The sequence below is a fragment of the Podarcis pityusensis genome (genome assembly GCF_964106645.2).
Source record: "Podarcis pityusensis genome assembly, chromosome: 2".
In the NCBI taxonomy this organism is placed as follows: Eukaryota; Metazoa; Chordata; class Lepidosauria; order Squamata; family Lacertidae; genus Podarcis; species Podarcis pityusensis.
Genome location: NC_138029.1, coordinates 103,980,005 through 104,006,131, shown reverse-complemented (window position 1 = coordinate 104,006,131; position 26,127 = coordinate 103,980,005). Strand labels below are relative to the sequence as shown.

General features: G+C 42.8%; 1 protein-coding gene across 4 annotated transcripts in view; it reads right to left on the bottom strand.

The window, feature by feature from the left end:
• Positions 1-26,127, bottom strand: part of FHIT (fragile histidine triad diadenosine triphosphatase) — a 1,036,588-nt gene that overhangs the window by 976,937 nt on the left and 33,524 nt on the right. For all 4 annotated transcript variants that reach the window (XM_080995948.1, XM_080995945.1, XM_080995947.1 and 1 more), the window contains exon 2: positions 11,710-11,757. The gene's annotated coding sequence lies outside the window, so the exon portion shown is untranslated. The remainder of the gene's footprint in view (positions 1-11,709; positions 11,758-26,127) is intronic.

Below are 26,127 nucleotides of genomic sequence, written 5' to 3'. Positions count from 1 at the left end.
TCTTCTGGGTTTCTGGGGTTTTTTCCTGTGGTTATTCTGTCTCTCACAGCTACAATAAACCTACCATTAAAATTATGGGCTGGTCATTTCTTCATCAGAGGGGAAACGGACAAATTTAGCAAGGGGTCAAATACTCCCCACCCCCCTTCACTGTACATGTAGGATATGGAACCACACACCTCTCGCATTATCTTGAAAAGGCTGGATATTACAGGGCACTGAGCAGCCCATGAACTCATGATTTAATGGAATTGAAAAGCCAACAGCAGCCCATATCAGAATACAAAATCCAAGCATAATTCTTGATACGGAAGAATGCCCATGCTGCCCCATTATCAGCCTGTTTGCCAGAAAGCCTAAACCTGAGTTTCCCCCCAGACCTGGCCCTGTTTCACCTGTCCCCACCAATCAGCACAGGCTGACAACACCCACCTGTTGATGTGCTAAAAGATTTAATGAGCCTACACACTTCTCACAATGACTGTCATTCATAACCAGTGGCATAGCATGGGTTGCCAGTGCCTGGGGCCGAGCAGAAGGAGGAAAACGAACAGAGTATACCTATGCATTCAACTTCCTAATGGCGTCCGCAACACCCAAGAGATTGCAGCCACAGAGATAAGAAAAGAAGAGTCATCCCATTGTCTGGAGAGGTCACTTCCTGGTTCACATGGAGAAGCTGTTTTCAATGGATCCCAGCAATGGAAGCGCACAACTGTATTGAAGCAGACCCGGGTGTTGAAATTTTGCAACCCCTAACAATTTTGTGCCCAGGGCAACCAGCCTTGTAGCCCCCACCATGCTACGCCACTGTTCATAACCGACACATGATAGTGCCTCCATGCTTCTTTACATCAACAGCAGCCATTTTGAAACCTACATACTTTCACTAAAAAGTCATAAGGCATTTGTATACTGCCCCTCACTTTATCCCATGGCAGCTTACAATACAACTTCAAAAACCATAAAATATTTTTAACCGTAAAGCAATTAAGTAGCCAGGTTGGAACGCAACAATGGCAGGCAAAAACTACCACTGCAGTAGATAGCAGGGGATGGCGGTGAAGAAAGCCAGCTAGCTGGCTCAGATCAGAGACCAACAGCAGGCTAAACAACCTTCCCCAACCTGGTGCCCTCTATATGTTGTTGAACTACAACTCCCACCACCCCCGACTATAGGCCCCACGGGCTGGAGGTTGATGGGAAGTTGGGAGTCCAAAATCATCTGGAGGGGTGTGGGAGGCTGATCTAAACAGACCCAAGAAACCAGGTACAAAACACCACCCATTTCATCCATGTGCAATTGTGGTGAGCAGTGATGAAAGGAAATTGCATGCTTTTCTGAACTCCTAGAACATCTTGTTGGTACTCTAAGCACAGCAATGAATGTGAAATGGATGAAAATTGCTCTGTGCCCAGGTGAACCTGCTCACTTTAATCGCTGGCTACAAGCCTTCCCAAGCACAGAATATAAAAACAAGTTCCAGAAAATGTTGCCGGTGCTATTACTACATGTGCGGGCAACAAAATGTGGAAGCCAGGAACACAGGAGGTGGGGGAATATTTGCCTATTTATACTACTTAAAATGCACTGCAGATGAAGTACAGGATGTCTTTTCCATCACATCAACAAACTGAATTTCAATGTGTTCCGCACTTCCTTCCATTTTTTAATCACAGGAAGGTGCTTCCTGGGTTGGAGCTTCTGAAGAAAAATCCAAGTGGCTGTGGCTGGTTTTCTTAAGGTGATGTAATGGATATAAGCCATTGTATCAGGGAGTCTGGCTAAGCCAACCACTTCTAATATTGTTTAATTTCCTTTCTTTCCCCCCAGTCCCCAATGTAATGAGGAAAAACCTCTGGGCTGGAAGGAAAAGCATGAAATATTGCTTTCAAGATTTCCGAAGGAACATTTATGGTGGTGAAAATGTGTTTTCCTCCAACTAATCTGATGTTTGAACTATTTCAGATTCCACATACACACAAGCACATAGGATTTCTGTCCAAGTAATTTAGACATATATATTGCCTTTGCTCTTAGACAGCAGACAAGGCATCATTGACAGCTATTGGTAACTATGTTGAACAATTGTTGCATATAATTCTTCAACAGCATTCTTCACTACTTGTCAACACTGTCAATGGATCTCAGAGTTGTGGGCTCAAGTCCCACATTGGGCAAAATGATTCCAGCATTGCAGAGGGTTGGACTAGATGATACTCATGGTTCCTTCGGCCCAGTATACCTGAAAGAGCATCTTCACCCCTATCGTTCAGCCCAGACACTGAGGTCCAGCTCTGAGGGCCGTCTGGCGGTTCCTTCACTGTGAGAAGTGAGGTTATAGGGTACCAGGCAGAGAGCCTTCTCAGTAGTGGCACCCATCCTGTGGAACGCCCTCCCATCAGATGTCAAGGAAATAAACAACTGACTTTAGAAGACACCTGAAGGCAGCCTTGTTTAGGGAGGTTTTTATTGTTTGATGTTTTATCGCTTTATTAATATTAATATTAATATTAATATTAATATTAATATTAATATTATGTTGGAAGCCGCCCAGAGTGGTTGGGAAAACCCAGTCACATGAGCGGGGTATAAATAAATAAATTATTATTATTATTATTATTATTATTATTATTATTATTGCTACTACTATACAATTCTGTGATCTCTATGAACGTATCAGTGCTCTCTCACACACACACAAACACAGCACTCCACCTCACACATGTAAAGCCTGATTTAAAAAACAACAACCTATGTGTCTACAAAAATAAACGGTCTATATTCTGTTCAATATGATTTTAAAATGCACCCTGAAAAAGTTAGATTCCCACATTCAAACCTGGCTTTACACCAGATAGCCAGCGTGCCGTTGGACCACGTATTACTACATCATAGATCAAGGGGCAGGACAGAGAAAGGTAAGAAACTTACAAAAACATGCACCAGGGAAAAGAGGAGGTCATTGGGTAAAAGGAGAGGTTATATAAAGGGGCTTCCTTCTCCATCACAATTATTTACAGGGCATTCATGTGGCAGTAAATCTACCAGGGCAGCAAAAAGAAAAATATAAAATATAAAAAAATGTTTAAAAGGAATTAAAAATGAGCACAAAAGAAGGACAAGCATAAAATTCAAAAGAGGAGATCAACTCTATTTCAAAATTAGACAATTCATTTTCAGGGTTAAATGCCTAAACAAACAAACATACATACATACATTAGCTTGGTGCCAAAAAAACCCCACAATACACTTGGCACTAGGTAACCCAGCCTCCCTATTTAGCATGATCGTGATTAGGTACAGGCTATTCATCAGTCTTTCAAAAACATCTTTCTGTTCCCAGAAGAACCTGTATAAAAAGAAGCCTACTGCACGCTACAGGGGGTTCAAACTGGGAATTTTGGTGTCCAGTCCTTTGGGACCACTGGACTTCTTTCTAGCACAGCTAAAACAGCAGGCTTTAGCTTGCAGGGGTGGTTTCCATTTGGTTTCTCTAAGATTCACATTTTTTCCCATTCTCAAGTTGAGTTTCCCACAATTTGCGACTTTACAGAAAACTCACCAGCATTGTAACACAGAGAGGTGTTCTTGATGGGAGCCCTAATCAGAACAATTTCTCTTGCAGGGCTGAAGGATGTAAGCAAACCTTATCGCCTGCCCATCACCTACCATGTTTCACCTTCCCCAACCTGCCAGCACCTACCCAACGCCACCTGGCCTTCCAAGCCTCCAATTACAAAGAGTAAACAGGATGTACAAATCACTTTCTTAGATTTTTGTGGTTGGTACAGTTCATGTTTGTGAATACAAAAAAGAGAGAGAAAAAAAAAACCAAAATCCCTGAAAGTTTTTAATGCACTTCAGCAGTCTGGATGTTTAACCCTACAAGCATAGTATATTAGTAAGAAAGCAAGCTATGTATAAACCAAAAGGATATGCTTGGAGCAGTATTCTTCTTTTTTAAGTACCGTATTTTTTGCTCTATAAGACGCACCAGACCACGAGACGCACCTAGTTTTTGGAGGAGGAAAACAAGAAGAAAAAAAAATCTGAATCTCAGAAGCCAGAACAGCAAGAAGGATCACTGCGCAGTGAAAGCAGCAATCCCTCTTGCTGTTCTGGCTTCTGGGATAGCTGCGCAGCCTGCATTCGCTCCATAAGACGCACACACATTTCCCCTTACTTTTTAGCAGGGAAAAAGTAAGTCTTATAGAGCAAAAAATACGGTAACTTTTTATTGGGTTGTATAAACAAGGATCAAAGGAATAACATACGGTACAAAGACAGCGGTACCTCGGTTCTCGAACGCCTCTGTTGATGAAAGTTTCAGAACCCGAATGCTGAAAACCTGGAAGTAAATGCTTCCATTTTCAAACGCGCCTTGGAAGTCGAATGGCTTCCGCTGCGTATTTTTAAATTTTCTCAATTGAATTTGCAGAAAGCCCTTTGTGCCTCGGTTTTCGAACGTTTTGGAACTCAAACGGTCTTCCAGAACGGATTACGTTTGAGAACCGAGGTACCACTGCAAATAGACCAAGTCTTCTAATGTCATTCGTATACCACAAAAATAGCATAATAATTTGCTATCTACAACATACGGGTCATTATTAGTGGTCAATGTGTAAGTTCTTTGTTCGTGAATTGGTTTCAACAAAAACAAAGGGGAAACAGGATAGAACAGAGTTAACAGATAACATTCAACAACAGGAGCCCTTGTAGTTGTGCTTAGATTAAGTATGAGCAATAGTCACCTTTCCTCTTACGTTAACCAATGAAGCAATATAAAATGATGGACTTGAAGATAACAATTTATGTTTAAATGTAGATTCAGATCAACCAGACTGAGCCAAATGCCGATAGGGGTGTGTGTGTGTTCATTTTCTGAAATACTGGTACATGTTATGACAATGCTTTTTTTCTTGAAGAATGTTTAGGGGTACTCTCATTTTGACTCAAGAAAATCACCATTTTATACTTCAAATCGGGGGAAATAAATACAGTAAATGGACAACAGTACAAAGATTCACAAAATGTTTAGGGGTATGCATACCCCTGCGTCCGTCCCCCCGAAAAAAGCACTTTGTTATGAAATTAAACCACACTGGTGCAAAGCCATCTTTCCTGATCTGACCACGTGTCCTTGGAGCAGTATTCCGAATGGATTCAGTAGACACTTGTAATCAGCACACATACTGAGAAAATAAGCGCTGCTTCTTTAAATAGATGTTGGTGCATACATATTTTATTGCTCAAGTCTCTAAACATAGAAAACTGGTTGTTATATAGTTTGATTTCTGAATACAAATAAAAGATTAAGTATGGTTCCGCCACCACCGCGCCCCCCCCCCACCGCCCACATTTGTGTGTGTGTGTGTGTAGATGTGTACATAAGCTTGCCTTTTGTAGCATTTTAAAAGATTCTTATGGAGTGAGGGTTAAGCTGGGGCAAAGCAATTTGGCACGCTTGCCTTGGATTTTAACAGGGAAAGCAAAGCAGACCTGAGCTGACCTTAACAAAACTGAGGCGGAGATGCAACTTGTGGCTTGCTGAAAGCAAGCAAAAATTATTCAACAAACAGTTATCTTGTGTGAAATCATTAAGTCCTGTGATTACTGCATTTACAGGCTGCCAGCCACATGCCTTTTATGAATACAGCGTGATCAAAAATCAAGCAAAAAAACAGGATCCCTAGAGCTACGGACGCTGTACCAGCCCACTGGAATCCTGATTATTGCCTTTGCCTCCTTAAAGCACCTGACCTCAATGTATTCTCATAAATTGCTTTTGCTCTCAGGTTTCCAATGCAGTTTGCCATGCAGCATGGATCTCTCAGCTCAAAAAAGAAGCATAGATGAGGCATAAACTTTCTTCCCTAAACCTAATTGCGAGTGTACTCTTAATAGGGAACTTCCCTGTTTAGGGAGTTTTTAATATTTAATGCTGTATTGTTTTTAACACTTGATTGGGAGCTGCCCAGAGTGACTGGGGAAACTCAGCCAGATGGGCGGGGTATAAATAATAAATTGTTGTTGTTGTTGTTGTTGTTGTTGTTGTTGTTGTTGCTGTAACAGTGTGGTGTAGTGGTTAAGAGCGGTAGTCTCGTAATCTGGGGAACGGGGTTCGCGTCTCCGCTCCTCCACATGCAGCTGCTGGGTGACCTTGGGCCAGTCACACTTCTCTGAAGTATCTCAGCCCCACTCACCTCACAGAGTGTTTGTTGTGGGGAGGAAGGGAAAGGAGAATGATAGCCGCTTTGAGACTCCTTAAAGGGAGTGAAAGGCGGGATATCAAATCCAAACTCTTCTACATAGGGGTGTTCCTGGTAGGTGCCCTGCAACTATGAAATTTCCTTCTTCTGAAAGGATTGCCCAAGTCTGAATAGTATCCAGAAGCAGCACAAGAGATGTATATTTTTGTTTCACAATTTGGGAACTAGCAGAAGACTTGTTCTGAATGTCTTCACCAACTCAGTGTCCTCCAGATGTTTGAATTGTAGTCCAAAAGCCAGGAGGGCAAAGCCTGGGTTGATTAATCAGGCTTAATCCAGAGAAAAAACTCTGCTACCACAATGGGGTTTCTTCCCCACTGAGTCTCTTGTGCCCCCCATCACCACCCACCCAAGTTGACTCTCCCAAACAATGTTGGGAATATGGTGCAGGAGGCAGCAACAAGGGGGCACAAACAGATGTGCTACCCACATAAGGGACCTCTGGATCACAGCCTCTCTTTCTGCTGCAGTTCCAGGTTTAGCAACTGCAATACCAATAACAATTGCTTTCTGGATATAAGGAACAGAAAAGAGTAAAGGGAGGGGGAAGGCACTCAGAAAATGGTTACAAGACAATCTAATTTGGAGATAATGAACCAAAGTGCATGTACTCACTCAGGCACAAGCCAGGAGATGCGAGTGACAAGCTATTATTTGTCTAAATGCAATTCCAATGCAAAAGATCATCAGTTTCTAAAGATTTCTCCCCCACCCCTCACTCTCTCTCTTAACTAATCAACACATAACTATATATTGGTGACAGATCACTATCAAAGGATTCTGGAAAAACAACACATTACAACAACAACAAAAGTCGGGGGGGAGGAAATGCTATGAATCAGTCAAAGGAAATATACTTAGGATGAAGCACAACTTTAAGAAGAGATAGTTTTCCCATAGAATCATAGAGTTGGAAGAGACCACAAGGGCCATCGAGTCCAACCCCCTGCCAAGCAGGAAACACCATCAGAGCACTCCTGACATATGGTTGTCAAGCCTCTGCTTAAAGACCTCCAAAGAAGGAGACTCCACCACACTCCTTGGCAGCAAATTCCACTGTCAAACAGCTCTTACTGTCAGGAAGTTCTTCCTAATGTTTAGGTGGAATCTTCTCTCTTGTAGTTTGGATCCATTGCTCCGTGTCCGCTTCTCTGGAGCAGCAGAAAACAACCTTTCTCCCTCCTCTATGTGACATCCTTTTATATATTTGAACATGGCTATCATATCACCCCTTAACCTCCTCTTCTCCAGGCTAAACATGCCCAGCTCCCTTAGCCGTTCCTCATAAGGCATCGTTTCCAGGCCTTTGACCATTTTGGTTGCCCTCCTCTGGACATGTTCCAGTTTGTCAGTGTCCTTCTTGAACTGTGGTGCCCAGAACTGGACACAGTACTCCAGGTGAGGTCTGACCAGAGCAGAATGGGTGGGGGGTGGGGGACAACAACAACAAGAAGCAGTGAGTGGGGGACAACAACAACAACAAACCAGATACAATATTTGTAATGCTCTATTTATATACAAGTTACAGGTATCACGGGGTTGCTAATTCAAGCCCACGTAGGATGTACAAGATTAAGGCGGCAGTCCCATGGCAAGATCTGCTGGGATGAACAGTTTAGGATGCCAGCGGGCCTCTGGTTCAGCCAGCTGGTTCCTGGCTGTGCTAAATCCTCAATCCCAGCTCAGCTGAAGAAATGCCAGAGTAACTTGCTCATCCCGGGGCTCCACCAGCTGAGCTGAAGCTGGTTGAAGCAAGTCCAGTGTAAATCCTCCCCAAAGGGTTATTTCAGCACCATGGTGGGTGCTGAATCTGAAGCCCACTCTACTCAGTCATGTGACCTGGCCTCTTGTTTTCTTCCTGCCAGGCTTAGGCAAAGCAGCAGCAGCAGCCTCACCACTGAAAGAGGTTTGGATCTGGTGTGACTTTACTCCCAATTAACTTACACCAGCTTGCTTCATGCCAGCTTCTTGTGAAAAGGGTTGCTCCCTTACTGTGGTATATTTTTATATCTTTGGCTATTTTGATCTGCTGCATACCACCTTAAGTGTCTCACATTGAGCCGGGAAGGAACATATAGAAATGCTTTAATAAAATAAACAGAAAGGAAGAAATTCAAAATCCAATTTCAAAGCTGACAAGCTCATGTGTTCTGACTACACTCCACAGACTGTGTCCACATACCGTTTCACTTGCTCGCATATTTTGCCCCATCAATAAGTGCTGGAGGATCTGAGGTTAACTCTGGTGTCCTTCATCTCTATTTGCAGCCTTGTTATTCGATCAATCAGTCTCACTTTGCTGCATTACTATTATTGTATTATTAAACATGTCTGGGAAATGTAATTGGCGATCAATTCATAGATTGGCAAGAGTTTTCCAGCCAAGTCAAGAGTACAATCATACATCTTTGGGCAGACGTGCTAAGATGACACTTCTTTAGTTGCCACGTGTTGAGACACACAGGGAAGCCCTAAGACATGTTGGCTGTTCAGAACTACAGTGGTACCCCGCAAGACGAATGCCTCGCAAGACGGAAAACCCGCAAGACGAAAGGGTTTTCTGTTTTGGAGGCGCTTCGCAAGACAAATTTCCGTATGGGCTTGCTTCGCAAGACGAAAGCCCATAGGGAAATCTCCGGGGACCTCTTTTAAATGCTGGCGGTGGGGAGCAAAGCCTTTCCCCCCCCTCCGGCCTTCAGAAGAGGTCCAGGAAGGCCGGCGGGGGCCGAAAGGCTTTGCTCCCCACCACCAGCATTTTAAAAGCAGTCCGGGATAGCAGGGAAGAGCTTCCCGCTATCGCGGACGGCTTTTGAAGGCAGGCGGGGGGGCAAAGACTTTCGCCCCCCGCCCGCCTTCAGAAGAGGTCCAGGACCTCTTCTGAAGGCGGGCGGGGGGTGAAAGTCTTTGCTCCCCCCTGCCTGCCTTCCCAGGAGAGCGGAGAAAGGCAGCGCCTTTCTCCGCTGTTCCGGACGGCTTTTGAAGGCAGGCGGGGGGGGGCAAAGACTTTCGCCCCCCGCCCGCCTTCAGAAGAGGTCCGACCTCTTCTGAAGGCGGGCGGGGGGCAAAAGTCTTTGTCCCCCCTGCCTGCCTTCCCAGGGGCTTTTACATCGCCCCGGACAGCGGAGAAGTCCTCCGCTGTCCCGGGGTTTTTTAAAATGCTGGGGGTGGGAAGAAAAGCCCTTGTTTCCCCCCCCCCCCCAGCCTTCAGAAGAGGTCGGGGGACAGACTGTCCCCGGACCTGGTCTGAAGGCGGTTTCCCTAGGAACGCATTAATTGATTTTCAATGCATTCCTATGGGAAACCGTGCATCGCAAGACGAAAAACTCGCAAGAAGAAAAAACTTGCGGAACGAATTAATTTCGTCTTGCGAGGCACCACTGTAGTTGCACATCTCTCCGGATTGGGCCCAAGCACATAAGCAGCTGTTGCTGTACAGATGTGCTAGTTTCTTCCTCCAAAGGTTTCCTTTCTAGAAACATTTCCAACATACTACAACCTGTTCTTTTTTTGCTTCCGCCCATAGAACAGTCTGACTCTACATATAAACTGTTTAAAAAAATCAATTTAGTGAACCATAAAATGCAAATATGCTTAGGGGGAAAAAATAAATACTGCTCACAGAACAAACCATAGCATGGATTTGCTTCCTGTCTATTACATAAATCTGTTGTTTAACCAATGTTTTCAGTCGTTGATCACACTAGTTTACAATTGATGGCATTCCAAGACTAATAACTCACATATCACTGCATAATGTAACAATCTTCAGTTTCTAAATCTGCAATTTATGTTTTAGGCTGCTTTAATTATCTCAGTTCCCAATTCTAACATTTACCTCTTTGGAGACCGAAAAGAAATAAGTTCACCACAGAAACAAAGAACTGTTGCTCAAGCTGAATACAAAATTACAGGATATTTTAGACCACTCTTAGGACCTTTGCCACAAAGAGGAGGTGTCTTGCACATCACATAACAGTTTTAAGGACTCTGATAGCTTTGCATTTCCCCAATTTCCCAAAAGATACAACTTAGTGCTGCATTTCTGACAGGGCCGGCCCTACTGTTAGACAAAGTGAGGGGGCTGCCTCAAGTAACTAATTTTTGATGTCATGGATGGGAAGCAAACTGTTAGTTGCTTTAAAATACTTGAATACATTCTATCAGAGAAGAGGAGAAGTCTATGTGGGGTGGTTGGGATATTTTTTCAGGTGGGGGGTTTGCCTCAGATGCCAAAGTAACTTGTCTAGCCTTTGGAACTACGCCCATTGATTGGGAAGGGCTGCCATTTGCTGCACTGCCTCAGGCAACAAAGTATCTTCAGCTGGCCCTGTTCTCCAGTATTTGTTTATTTGTCCTTTGGTGGCTTACTCCTTCCCATTTTAGAAAATACATCCAGCAATGTGTTCCCAAGCAGAGACGTATAGCAGCAGGACAGCCACCCTTAGCTCACCTCCAACGCAAGTTACTCCTCATGCTTGTAATGAGTGGGCTGTTGTGCGGTAACTCTAAGAAGCTCCCCGATTCGGAGCGCACAAGATAGTTTGAACAAGTGGTTCGGTTTATTCCGATGCAAAGATAATAAAATTGCAGTCAAAAAACTAAAATGCAAATACTTGCTCCAGGCAATGTAACAGGCAGCTGCACAATCAGAAAGCCAAGACCAAGCCTTGGCTTTCAGATCATGGATTGTCTAGGGTGAAACAAAGCCACGGTTCAAACATGAGCCAAGTATTATGGTTTGCTGCTCCCACTCACTAGAAGGGAGCCATGAAGTAGGTGAAATTGGCCCACTCCGATTAAGCCATTAACCATGGGTTACCATGGCGTGCGAACAAGGCCACGGGGTGTGGTATAAGATAAGAGGAAGGAGCTTTTGCTCCAGCATCTATCCACAAATCAGTTTTATGTACTTAATGACCAGCTACAAAGCCAGGAGGACTTTGCAAGCAATAATCTCCCCCCCCCCTTCCTTTCTGCAAAGCTGTTCGCTATCCGATATTGCCTATCACAATAAATTAAACACAATCAGATTAAAACGCCACTCAGCAGCCCACTTTAAATGCATTATTTTGCCAGCTAGCTTTATTCCGCTATTGACCAAGAGCAATACCAGTTCATGCAGGGCCTTTTGTTCTCTATTCTGTAGCATTAATCTTAGCGCGCGCACGGCTACACGGTAATATCTCAGCCACCGAGAACAAAGCGCATGTCAGCTAACAACCCGAAATTTGGCCATCCTCAGCACATCGGCACGTTTTGTTACGCTTTTCCCTCTAACTGCGGCGTGGCGTTTTGTGCAAAGAGGGGACAGCCATGTGGGTAAAAGAAGTTGTCCTGTCTGCTCTGTCATTAATCCGAGTACTTAAATCCCCGAATAAAAGAAAAATCAATGCAGCACGGCAATGTTTGCTAATGCAATGTAATAAACACACTTACCTTAGAGAGTATTCTCAATGGATTCTGCTTCTTTGCTATGTTTCAAGGCTGCAAAAGGATAAGAGAGGAAAAGAGGAAGCATTGAGCTGCCTGCCAATTAAACGGGAACATTTGCTCTATAAATTAGTAGCCACGTTTTAACCTAAGTCCAAGCTGAAGGAGTTTTCGGGGAAACAGAGCTCAGTCTTTCTACTGGTGGTTTTGGGGGGAAAGTAAAACCCAAAGCCTATAAGCTGTACGCTTATAGTGCTAAACAAGGGAACTTGAAACATTCACTGCTACTTTCCAACTCTTTCATCCCTTCATCAGAGTGACAGACAATACTGAAGATGAGACATAGGCAGGTGGAAGTTTGGAGAAAAGGCCCATGCCTATATAGATTTGTGCCAATATTCCACATATGTATAAGACATGCACAGCCACTGCCCATGCAACAGCTTCACTGCCAGATGTTAACCAAAGCATGTGTCACCATGGCCAGATCCAACTTTTCAAGGAACAGCCAAAGCTGGAGTGTTACCCCTGCCTCTCCTTCTTCCTATCTCAAGGCAGAGACAGGTTTCTTTTTTGCTTAAGCTTCTCTCACTCTTACCATTGCATCATAATCAGCTGTTCAGCTTTGCAAAATGAAGCCACTGCTCTAAAGTAACAAAAGTGGGAGCTGTAAAATGTCTGGGTGATAGTACTCTGAGTAGACCCACTGAAATCAAAGGACTTTACTGATTTCACCGCACCAAGTACCAGCGACAGGCACAAGGGAGAAACATTCTTAGCAGTCTGCATAGTAGCCATGAATTACTTATGCATCTGAACATCTGAAGGCCAGAGGAGCAAGCAAACAATTACTAAATCACATCTGCCTTTATTCAGATGTTGGACTATAAAATGGTTTGCATGCCTGAACCTGCTAGCTTCACAAGCCATGGTTTGTTTTTGAGCAGTTGACAAACCTGGATTTGAAGCCGGTTTGCAAACAGCAATTTGGGCCAGCTGTGGTTTGCTGTTACGTCAGAAGCCACAGTTATTTATTTATTTATTCATTTTCATTTAATGCTTATATACCGCCTTTCTTTCAAAGTAGTAAAACCAAACTAGTTAGTAAAAGGTAAAGGTAAAGGATCCCTGACAGTTAAGTCCAGTCACGAACAACTCTGGGGTTGCGGCCAGCATTGAAATGCCTAATGCCATGATAGCAGTCCAGTGGTCAACATTGCCTGCACCTGGTTTCCCAAAGCCTGCCTGATGGCAAAGGTCTTAGCCAATCTAACCTCTCTTGGGAGGGAATTCTAAAGTATGGAAGCAGACACAGAAAGGACCGTCTCTCGTGTCACTACCAACGATGCCTTTGATGTTTAGGGAACAGAGAGAAGGTGCTCATCCTTCTTAGTGCCTGGGCAGGTTTCTAAAAGGAGACAGGATCTCTCAGGTAACCCAAGTCTGCTGGATCAGACCAGTGACCCATCTACCAGTGGCAGATCTCAAATCTCAGAGGCACCCTGGGCAATGCTAAAATTTGTCATCATTCCCCCCCCCCCATCTCTCTCACTCTGTTCCCACAACACTGTTGTGGCAGTGCGGCAGCCAGTGAGGAGGAAAAGCCCTTTGCATCTATTCCAGCATCTTGCCAACCAGACAGCCCCATCAGAAACCCACAACCAGGACTTGTGGCTCAATGATGAACAGATAGAAAATAAAGAGAGACAACAAGGAACAAAGCATTGTTTGGTTGCTCTACATTTGAAAGCTCAAGTCAACAATGTGGGCCATGGGTAGGCAAACTAAGGCCCGGGGACTGGATCTGGCCCAATTGCCTTCTAAATCCAGCCCGTGGGCGGTCTGGGAATCAGTGTGTTTTTACATGAGTAGAATGTGTCCTTTTATTTAAAATGCATCTCTGGGTTATTTGTGGGGCATAGGAATTCGTTCATTCCCCCTCCCCCCCCAAAAAAATAGTCCGACCCCCCACAAGGTCTGGGGGACAGTGGACCGGCCCCCTGCTGAAAAAGTTTGCTGACCCCTGATGTGGGCCCTTAACTATGGTTTGGGCAAATCCTGGTTTGGTCTCTTATCTAAACTGAGTCAGGGAAGTGAAGAACAAAAGGTGTGGGATAATATTTGTAGCATATTACATCAAGAGAAAAATGAGGGGAATGAGTGACTTGGTGGCTTTTTATGCCAGTTTCCAGTCAAAGGTTGTCTAAAGTGGAAAGAGGAAGAATCACCGACATGTGAAGTAAGGGAAATAATGTAGATTTCACTATTTTTCTAAAGCCAGGAGAACACTGAAAATCCTCAAGCACAGCCTTAGGCTAGCTCCATGACCTGCAGGAGCACTAAGCACTCAAAATATGCCCCTAAACTCTGTGCTAAACTCTGGAACTTCAATATACATGCAAAAGATTTAAACTCTGGAGTACTGTAGAGTTTGCACACCAGCAAGTTCTCATAACAAATAACTCTGCTACAGCTGTATTTGCGGGCTCCACAGCAATACGGAATTAATGTGTGTTTTGAAGACAGCTGGTGGCAGTGCTGTATACAAGTTTAGTAGGGGTGGCATATTCAATTTGAGCCGTGTCTCATCTGGTTCCCGTTAAGATAAAAATTTGAATGCCTTTCACTGGAGCATCCTCTGATGTGCTGGCCGAGTCTCAAATCAAAATATCTATGAGCATTTACCTGCATTCTGTAGCGTATTCACTCTCCTTCGCACAGACTTATTGTTCTATTTGATTATGGAAGCATGCACAAAGCCCTTCAGATTCGAAGATGAATGCAGCTAGATAAAAACAGATTTACTCTGAATATTAAGCAGCCAGAGCATCTCAGCCAAGTCTGGGTTAAAGTAATTTAACTTCATTTTCTTCCCTTTTTTATAATATAATTTTTATTCAGAATAACGTGAAACAATGCAAACAACAAATAATGGGTTTTGGCCGCTGGATACAGTCATGCAAAACACAGTCATGACGTGTGTAAGGCAGAAAATAATAGAAGCATGTTAAGTTAAATTACCAAGCCAAAAAGACGTATGAGTTACAGGGGGTCTAGGTTCCTCCAGGCAACAGTTAATAAAAGAAAAAGAATCGTAGAATTGGAAGGGTCCCTGAGGTGTCATCTAGTCTACCCCCCTGTGCTGGAATCTCAACTAAATCATCTGTGAGAGATGGCCATCCAACCTCATCCAAATAAACATAAACCAATCAGTATCATCTTTTGTTTCTCCATGAATCCCTCTACACTACAGCATTGTGCAAGTTTGCCAGTCAAAGCCAAAGCACCAGACCCGTTCATACATGGGAGAGCACTTGCGGTTGTCTGAAACCAGCTTGGTCTCAGTTCCTCTCACCAAGTATCAAGCTGTAACTTCATTTTCAAAGACAACAAGTTGTTTCTGTTTTAATTTCGGGTATAACAACATTCCACTGAAAAATAAGCATGGGGGCTGCATACAAACAATACGTTTAAAGCACACACAGAGAGACCAGAACCCTGGACACTGTCATTTGTTAAGGGTGCTGGGAATTGTAGCTCTTTTACGGGTAAACTACAGTTTCCAGGATTCTTTCAGGGAGTGCCTAAAATGTTTGGTGTGTATGCAGGCATCGTTGGTGCCGCAACCACAGCCCTATGTCGGATTTTTTATTTCCACGCCATTCCATTTAGTGGCATTTAAAGGGCTCGGCTTCGGCTAGCTGCCATTCAGTACCTTCCCTCCCAGAACTCTCTAACAAAGCTTATTTTTCTCTTTCCTTATCACCCTCTTTTCCATTTGTATTGCCTGTTGCACTGTCTGTATCACTATATTAAATGATGAACTGCCTGGAGTGCCTTGTGCGAGATCAGGGATGGGGAGTTTCCAGCAGCTCTTGTCACCTTTGACTTTTGGCCACGGTCGCTGGGGCTAATGGGGACTTGGGAGTCCAAATGCACCTTGGGAGCGCCAGGTTTCCCACCTCCGAGCTAGATAGTACAAGAAGAGAAGATGCAAATCAACAGCAGGCTGAAGATTTGGGTGGCACCTATTGTGCAGTTCTCATGGGCAAGAAGCCTCCTTAGTGGTAAACAACGCAGGCATAAATCTCTGCAGAATCAGACCCCCCTAATTGAACTGATTGCACAAACTTAAGGGCCAATGAGGTAGGCAAATATTGATGTTGCCATATTTAATTTAGGAGGGAAATCAGAGTTAACCAGTTTATTGTTGTAAACAAAGGCATTTGGTTAAATGAAAGTTCCATCAAAGCTTAATAGCCAAATTCAAGTGAACATAAAGTAAAGGCTTATGTACTTTCTGTGGTTTCTATAACGGCTAATCTAATAACTCTAAATGGAGTGTTATTGTTTATTCCTTTGCCTCCATTCCATAAATTAGATAAAGCAATCTGACAGTTACAGTACTTGCGAGTTTTATTCTACTAAGTGATTTTAAAGGCTTCTCATACTCTAACAAAGTCATGACTTGAATGACTACTAGAGGCCCCCCCTTTTTTCTTAAAACACACACACACCACACAGCTAGAAATGAACCTGCGCACACTCCGCCCAGAATTGTCAGAGGATGCTAAAGCGCCGCCTCCTCTGTGAAGGCACAACTATTAATTGTGTTTACAGAAATTTAATTTTCAAAGTACCTCTAAGCATTTCCTGAAGTTATTGTTGTGTACATTTCTTCCTGATTTAAAAATGATTACACATTTTTTATTATGTTCCTTTAAAGCACTTGTGAGCTTTCAGCGTACAACCTTCCCAAGCCAAAGGAGCTTACAAAAGACAATTGGCTTCATAAGGATAGCAGGAGCATAGTGCTTCCATGTAACTTACAGTACAATCCACCTGCAATGCTTCCAGCCTGGGCCTCAATGATCTTGCTTCTTACCCATCCACCTGCAATCTCGTTCACAATCGTGCTTGTTCAGCAGAATGTGACCTTGGTACCATTTCATAATCTATGTACCTTTAAAAAATGCACAAGAACAAAACCAAAGAAAAAAGAAACCTAAAGCGTGGGGAGGAGCAGCTTCATAATTCAGTAGCATGAAATTCGGAAAACTAACAGAGGGAGGAAACTGAGTGGAAAGGGAAAGAACAGAGCAGCTGGATGAGGAGGAGGACAGAGAAACAAAGACCTCATCCACACTATACATTTACAGCAGTATCATACCACTTTTTTTAAAATCCTGGGAACAGGGTGCTGAGGGTTCTTAGGAGATCCCTAACAACTGTGTTTGCCATTATCAGGACCTAGCCTACAATGGATAAACACAGATTGGTCTTTGCAATCCAAGTTGGTGCATTTTGGGGCTCTCCAAAATGTGGTTTGCAATCTTAAGTGGTTTTACCATTCAAGGATGGAATCCTTCAAGGGCTCTATAGTTACAAGTCTCAAGAATCTCAGCCTTGTAAATGCTACTGTAAATGCTACTGGAATTTGCAGTTCAAGATAAATCATAGGAAACAAAATGTTACTACAGTCCGTAGGTGGCACTCATCCAAGTTTTTACTCCCTAAAATAATGGCCCTAATTTAGTCCTGAAACTTAAGCTGTACACCCATTCTGTTCCCCATTCCTTTTCTCTGTCTGCCTTCTCCCCTTCGCATTTATTCTGCCTTAGCCTCTTCAATTCTCTCTTACTGTGTAGATAGGCTAAGAGCTTGCAGACAGAACCGCACAGGGCATGTATGCCACCTTGGCCTCTAGCAGTAGAATACAACCTGCACTCCTACAAAGACAAGCCAGCACTGTGCCCCTAACCTCTCTGGATTTTATCCACCACTTTGTGGTTTGATTTTGCTTGGGTTGTTTTGTTTGTTTTTTAAATATTACTAAGTTGTTCTTTTTTAATTTCTTCACTGTGCTTTCATCGCTGTTCCTTAAAAATATATATTCTGTAAAAAAAAATCAATAATGCTTCCAAATAATGCAATCTGGATGAATTCAAATTTTGGAACAACAGGTTCTAATTTTGTTTCATTCCATAATTGGCATTTGATCCTGCCACTTTGAAAAAAATGCCTACTTTAAATACACTTCTAATGTAACAGAACGTTTAGATAACTTAGGAAGATGAAAAATTGGAGAAGTACTGATATGCAGTTGAAAATAGAATCAAAAGGACCCATGGGAGGGATGGAGGGGAATCAGGAGATTCAGAGTATAATCTCGATATTTGGATTTTGTACTGTTTTATTTTGTATGTTTATATTTTTGAAAATCAATAAAAAAGATTTTATATATATGTGTGTATATATATAATTGCCTAGTTATTTTGTTCCTATCTATTTATGACTTAGTGTCATGGTGTGTGGGAATCTCTGCTGTCCTCGTTTCAAGTATGTGGCAATCATTCAATAAATATGAGAAGTCAGCATCCTTGGCCTCTGTTCAACTGTGTGAGACGCTAACAAGAGCAAGACAAAAGGTGACAGTGTCTCATCTGTCTGCTCAGACAGTGTAAAAATAATCAAGGTCCTTCTCCCCAAATGAGCTTCCTGGGTACCTCAGAGCCTTCTTCATTAAACCTCACAAAATGTCGAGCTTACTGGAGAAAGGCACACACTTGCATCCCTGAAGCCAAAACAAAATTTCTCAAATGCACTTCTTTTTCTTCTTCTTCTTCCTCCTTCTGACTATTTTTCCTTCCATGCACATACAGTTTCACTGGTAGCCTAGAAAGTGAGCACCAGGGAGACAGAAAGAGAGAGAGAGAGAGAGAGAGAGAGAGAGAGAGAGAAAGGAAGGAACTCCCTGCACATTTCATTCACGTAAGGATCTGCAAGCTGTTCTGTATGACAGCTGAGCACTGCGAGCTAAAGCAACTTGTTCCGCCTGTCAGCATCCGAGAACCTACAGCAATGAGATACAATTGTGATGACACCACTGCAGTAGAACTGGGTCAGACTTACGGTCACTTTAAAGCAGAATGTCAACCGTTCCTTTCTACTTCAGTAATTTGATTCAGTGGCACTTGAAAAACCGTTAGAAACTATTAGCTTCATATCTAGGTTCAAAATCAAACTGTGACAAGTGTTAGAAGAATCCTCCCGCGAGCCCAAGGATTGCAGGAATGGTAATGCCAACATGAGTGGCAGATTCCATAGGTTTTCTCCAGCGATATCAAGTGCTTTTCACTCCAAACAGTTCCCTAGCGGGTCATGACGTCAGGCATCTTCCTTGCATCTGCTATCGGAGTTCTTTTCCACCGCCACCCCCCAGCTGCACAGGGCAATTAAACCTTCCACATTCTCTTGGCAAGTAAAGATAACATTATCATCAATAAAATCCAAACCTTATTCCCCCCAATTAGAAATTTGTATCTTTCACTGCAAATAAACTCTTGCAACAATAGGAGAGATTTCCAAGAAAAGCCATTTCAAACAAGCAAATCTCCCATCTCGGAATTATTATTATTTCCTAACAACGCACAAATGCAATGTAAGGATATCTGAAACATACTCTGTAAAATAAACAGGCAAGTAATGCCAATAAGATTTACTTGGAAAAACACATTTGCTCCAACTGTGCCAGTTAATCTCACAGGTTTTGTTTCCATTATGTTTTGATAGAAGCAAACTCTTGTACCGAATACAACATTCGTACCATGCATCTGTTCACAGCAAGGGTAATTTGATGTAAACAGCTGATCAGTACAATTTATTAAATACTACACCATAGGTCTACATTATAAACTTCAGCCGCGAACACTTAAGAGGATAACTCTTTCCTAGCCGCCCTTAGAGGCGCAGAATACAGAACACATTCAGTCACCTATTGCTTTATTTTCAACAATTCTCCCTATCCAAAAATACACACTGGAATTTGCACTCAGAAGAATGCCTGATATACATTTGGAAAGTGCTATATGCCTTCTTCCATTGCTCAGCATGCTTATATATTAAATGCACAATATATCTGCGACGTGTGTGGCAAACTGCAGCCTGTTGGCATGCCCTGGCAAACATGTTTTGAGCTATTTCTCTACAAGTCCAAACACACATTGTCAAATTGATGCAGCATACATTTGCTGTTGGGCATCCTCAATGCGGTCACAGATCTGGAATTTCACTTTTCAAAGGCAGAAGATCCAGTTCTCATGTACAAGAGAAAAGGAGAGAAGAAGAAAAACATGGCTTCAATGGGAAATTTATTTAAAATACTTATACAGTCATACCTCGGGTTACGAAGGTATGTAGGTTGCGTGTTTTCGGGTTGCGGACCACGCCAAACCCGGAAGTACTGGAACGGGTTATTTCTGGGTTTCGGCGCTCGCACAGAAGCACAAAATGACGTCACGCACATGCGCAGAACGCCAAATCGCATCATGCACGTGTGCAGATGCGGCACTTCAGGCTACGAACACTGCAGGTTGCGAACGTGCCTCCCGCACAGATCACGTGCGCAACCGGAGGTATGACTGTAATCTCCAAGTCTACAAGATGGCCTATGGCCAAACTATCTTAAACTGATCTTCTCACATGTGGGGTGTGGGTATGTGCTCTTCAATCCAGAAGAGCAGCATGGCATTGGGGAGGGGGGCAGCAGCACTTACCCATCAGGCCAAGAAAGATCAGTACCCTGATCTGGGAGCTATTTGCTTGATCAGAGAAGCTACTATCATCAGTAGCACTTTCAGCTGGAAGGGATTTTCATCAGGGCTATGACACAGGTGTAAAAGGTTAACACCACCACCTCTACCTGTGCCATAGTTCCAGGCTACATAAAGACCATTTAAAAAGAAATCATGCATACATGCAAATCATAGAATTGTAGCGTTAGAAGGGACCACGGGTCTCACTGAAAGTAACCTCTACAAGACTTTTCTTTTTTTAAAAAAAAAAAAACCTATCATACAGATGAAACTGAAAGCACAATGGAGATTTACAGGGGGCATATAAGAGCATGGAATTCCCTCCAGGCAAGCGTGAGCGCTGCCAAAAGGAGACATAGAACAATGGGTCTCTCCTTTATCAACCCACTCAGTTTCCATCCTAGCCACAGAGGAAGGGTCTTCCCTCACTCTACAGCCAGGAGGGAAGCCAATGTTGGGAATCTGTGTACGTGCAGCTTCTCACACAGAGTCAATTAAGGTTTGGCAGACAGCCAGAAGGCAATCTGAAGGAGTAAGTCTGCCTGGTGATAACAGAGGCATGGAGACAGCTCCCTGATTGGTCATGCTCTCTCAAGGGAGTGATAATTAATGGCCTACTAACTGGAATGTGTTAGTTCATGAGTTCGTAGTTCAGGAGTTCAGTGTTCAGAGTTCCGTGTGTCAGTGTAGGAGTTGTGGGTCGTGTATGAGAGAGCAAGCTAAAGATCTGTGTTCTGTTCCTGTAAATAGTCCACTGTATACAATAAACACCTAACTACAAGTTCCTGGCTCCTGCTTCGTCTATCCTGTCTGCAGCCAAGTCGCCAATTGCTTCTGTGGATTCTGCGTTTACTCTGCTAGGTCTGGCTAAGGTTCTGCAACTAGACAGAAAGTTGTGAAACACCAATAGGTTTTGCCAACAGCCAAGCAGGCTCATGAACATGAAGCAGAGTACAGTGGTACCTCGGAAGTCGAACAAGATCCGTTCCAAAAGTCCGTTCGACTTCCCAAATGTTCGGAAACCAAGGTCCGGCTTCCGATTGGCTGCAGAAGCCATGTCAGACATTCGGGTTCCAAAGAACGTTCAGCAAACCACAACACTCACTTCCAGGTTTACAGCGCTTGGGAACCAAAACGTTTGAGTCGCAAGGCGTTTGACTTCCGAGGTGCGACTGTACTTTGTTCCTCTTTTGCCAACCTGCTTGGCTTCCATCCTGGATAGAAAAGAAGGGAAGCCCCTTTCCCCCAGCTTGACTGCAGAGGAATGGAGCAATCTGTGACTCTGGAGCCAGCCCATTGCATTTCTGGGTGTGACGTCCTGTCCTGCACATTTGGCATAGAAATTAAGCAAACGATCAGAGGCGGCAGCCAGCATTTCATGCCTCAGGCCACCAGCCTATCATGTTTCTAGGCTATCTGCAACATCTTTTTAGTAGTCGGCTTTAGTAAGGTCCCTTCTTATGGGTAAAAAGTAGGCGAGTTAAAAAAATAATAATTGCAAGTTAGGTAACTTTGAGGAACCTGTAACAGGGCTATTTTGTCAATCTGTATTCTTAGACAGCGAAGATGGAGCTGATGAAGCTCGGCTAACAGAGGCTTGCTCATCCACACATGGGTGGTTTTGTAGGTAGGAGGATGCAAACAATGACTAGGTGCCATAAGAGTTTCCCTCTTCACATATGCCAGATTCCTCCTCCACAGGAAATGTTTTTCCGTGGCAAAACTGGTAGATGATCAAGATCAAGCAGAGTCAAACAAAGAGGGAAGACAGCTTGGAGCGTGCAACGATCTAAGCGAACTCAACATTAGGAAAACAAAATTTGTTTTGCAGTGTTAGTCATGTGAAAGTCCTGCAAGTGACTGCAAGTGTCCTGCAAGTGACTGCAAGTGACTCTCTGGTTGGACACGAGCAAACAGCAAATACCTAGACATGTGTTTCCCCTGGAGATGAATGAGTGGACAATTGAAATGACACAGGCAGGTGCCTCTCTTTCCACTTCCCCCAGTAGTATTGTTTTGTTTATCAGTGGGGCTTACACGACGCAAAGTGCTGCACAAAATTGTAAGAAAACTAACAAAGCTATTTTATGGTGATGTTTCTACAATGCTGATTCTGTGGCTGGCTTTTTAGTTTGTTTTGTGTGTTTTTTGTTCGGAATGCTCTTTTAATTTCAGTTGCGGTTCATATTTTGATTTGTAAGCCATCTTGTCTTCGATTTTTTTATCATACGAATATGATAAATAAATATGCCAACGCACAAGGAAAGAGGGGGGTCAAGCTGTTTTAACACTTTACTTGAATGTAAAAACAGAGGTAGGTCAGGCTGAAGGGCATTCTAGTCATATGGTGGGAGCAGGGGGAAGGCAATCTTAAATTTAGTGCCTGTAGAATGAAGGGTATAGGGAGGAGCACACAGCAAAAACAACATAAATATACATAGAGGTGCAAGACCATGTAGAAATTAAATAAAGGAAGAGAGGGGAAGTCCACCGACAGCGTGGTACAAAAGACCAATGTCTGCCATCTAATTTTTCTCTGCTATGTTGCTCATATATTGTATTGCATTTTTAATGTATGTAAGCCACCCTGGTAATTTTTATTTGAAAGGCAGGGTGGAAACCTATTAAACTGCAAGCTTGAACAATGAGCAGAAACCTTTAAACAAGCAGAAGCACCTAAGATGGAGGGAATTAAGAGTAGAAACAGGAAGATTAACAAGAAGAAAATGGCAATAATCAAGTGTAGGAAGTGAGAGAACGCACCAGATGGCTTCCTGCAGACAGCATCTCCTTGGGAGGACCATTCTGTACAATGCAAGATTTGGGCCCTTAGCATGGTGACACATCCCTTTTCCAATTGCATCCCTTTTTTGTATCACACAGAAAATGTCTCTACTGCCTTTTCAGCGCCTAATTTCTGAACAAGTCTTTTACACAGAGGTTTTATTCAAGCCTGCATCTGTATTGTTAGATTTGAAATTGTTTTTATATATGAAATTGTGTCCCCCCCCCAAAAAAAAAAAAAAATCACAGAATTGTCGACTTGGAAGGGCCTCTGAAGGTCATCCAGTCCAACCCCCTGCAATGGAGGAATCTCAACTGGCTCATGCATTGCAGATGGCCAGCCAACTGCTGCTTTAAAACCTCAAAGGAAGGAGGTGCCAAGGACTCTCGTGGGAGTCTGTTCCACTGTTGAACAGCTCTTACTGTTCTTCCTGATGCTTAGTTGAAATCTCCTTTTTCATAAGTTGAATCCATTGGAGCAAGAGAAAACAAGATTACTCCATCTGTAAGCTCCTTATGCAGCCACACTGGTTTCTTTAGGTGCCTTCCACTTTTCTTTCTTATAATTGTCTGCTTTTGTGCCTTCAATATTTCACCTTTAAGAAACTCTCATCCATCTAGGGCTCCCTTCCCTTTGAGTATTTCTGACCATGGAACATCACTCATTCTTAAATAACCTTCTAATGTCTTATAGAAAGCAATTCATAAACTGAATGAGATAAATGAATAAATTAAATAACCACAACACTGGTAGCATCTGTAGGAAGGCAAGAGTGAATTCCAGATGTGTGAATATGTCAAGACTTGAGAAGTCCCCGGACCTAGGAAAAAGAGGAACTGAAGTTATCAAAATGTTCCTCAAGCCTTTGAAGTTGAAGAAACAAATGACAAACAAATATCAATCAAGAACAAGAGAAAGCGATGCTGGAAAAAAACTGAGAAGCAGGAGGCAAACCCAGAAAGTCAGTTGACAAGAGTTACACCAATCTCTCTATACCTGGAATGGCAAATAGGCACCTTTCCATAAACATCGTATAGAAAGGTATATGCAATAGCTCGGACCTCAGCATGTCAAAAGTTAGTAATGGCCAAGTCCTATTGAAACTTCTGGAAGAAAGTGTGTCAGATACTTATGAATATATGCAACACAAACAACAGATGACTCATTTCAATGCAATTACATCCCCCATAAATGATATTGCCAGTGATCTAAGAAAGTCTGTGTTAGAAATTTCCTGGACTCGAATGATTTCTGTGCTGGAAATGAATATATTGCTTTGGTTGATGTTTATGTTTGTGAATTTAACTACCCCAATCATGCTAGAGTCGTTGGAGAAATTGTGATTTGATCCTTGCATTTTCTGGGACAATAAACCACGCAGAGTTGTGGCTGCTCTTTTACAGAAATGATACAGTAAAGGTTTTTAAACTTTCTAGAACTCATGCTTCATTATACTGCCACATGTTTGCAAGTAATAACACAGAAGCTTAATGTGAAGGAAGATGCCCATGGTATGTTCTTGAGCCTGAATTCCAAAAAACTTTTGGCTTTTTAATTTATTTTTACTTTGTTATATTGTCTCAAAGTTAAAACAAAACCCATCTCTTCTACAAACTTTAGGGAAATGCTTCCCAAAATTTTCCCTCACTGCCATCATTTATTTTGGAATCACACCTTTCACTTGCCCGGTGGCTTTAATGTTTATTATGTTAAAAACGGAACATCAGACTTAGTTCATCACTAAAAAGAAAAAAAGAAAGGCGCCGCTTTGTTTCTGCCAACACTTATAACATGGAGTTCTAGCCTAGGAAAGCTGGACTCAGAGAGGACTTCTTTTGAACAATATCTAAAAGGTGGAAGAATGACTATTAAGAAATTTTGTGTTGTAGGACCTTCGTCTTTTAGTTGATATTGTTCTTCTTTGCTTTTAAAACAGCATCTGTTTTATTTGTGGGTTTTTTATAACCGGATATTGTGTTGTAATCCACCCTGTGACCTTATGGTGAAAGGTGGGTAAGAAATCATGGGAAACGCTGCCTACTGAAGTTCCACAATCTCTTTGGCACTATGCGCATTTAGTGGAAGTTTGATGGTAATATAACTGACGCACTTCAACTGAACCTGCTTTGTGTCTTGTTGGGGTTCTTGCAGAGTTCAGTTCCTACATTTTGAGTTGGTGTGAAATCTACTAACAGCTGCAAAAAACACACACCACTTAATGGCTATAAAATGAAGAGCGTCTGAACAGCTAACGATTCATGAAAGGCTTCAAAAGACTTGGCATTTGGCTCCAGCGGCTAAACTCCGAATTCGTTCATTTGTGAGATGGCAAATGAAAATATGAATTATTTGAAAGGATTCGCGCTTCCTTTGTTTTTACCAGCAAGCACCGCAAGATTTTAAAGGCATTTTCACTCTTGTCTTCAATTTACTTATAACTATTTCTATGTATCATATATATATATAATGGCTATCTTTTGTGACTATTTCAACTATTATTATTATTTTTAAAAGAAATCAATGGAACAAATTAAGACACAACCCTGGGAAACTCCAGTTACTCTTGGATCATACAGATCTTTTTCAATCAGATTTCAGGTTTGTGTTGGAAACTGCCTTGCTCACTCTGTGGGATAAACCTTTGTTAGGAGAGAGACAGGAGATGTGTGACCTTGTTGATTCTTCTAGACTTTTATGGTGGTTTTCAATACCATTGGCAGCAGTGTGCTGGACAGGCCCTCTGAAATGGGGTGTTGAAGGCATGCAGTCGCAGTGGCTCCCCTCCTAATTGAGGGCTGATTTTAGAAAGCAGAACTGGGAGATTACTGCTTGATCCCTAGGCAGCTATGCTTCAGGGCCCCACAGGGATCAACTCTTTCTCCGATGAGATTTAGCATCTACATGAAATTGCTGGTAGGGAGAGGTCATTCAGAGATTTAGGATGAGGTGTCACTGGTAGCCAAAGGACATCAAACAGATGTGAGGCTGTGCACAACCTCCTTGAGCACAATTATGGAACTGATAAGCATGAAGAAACTTGAGACT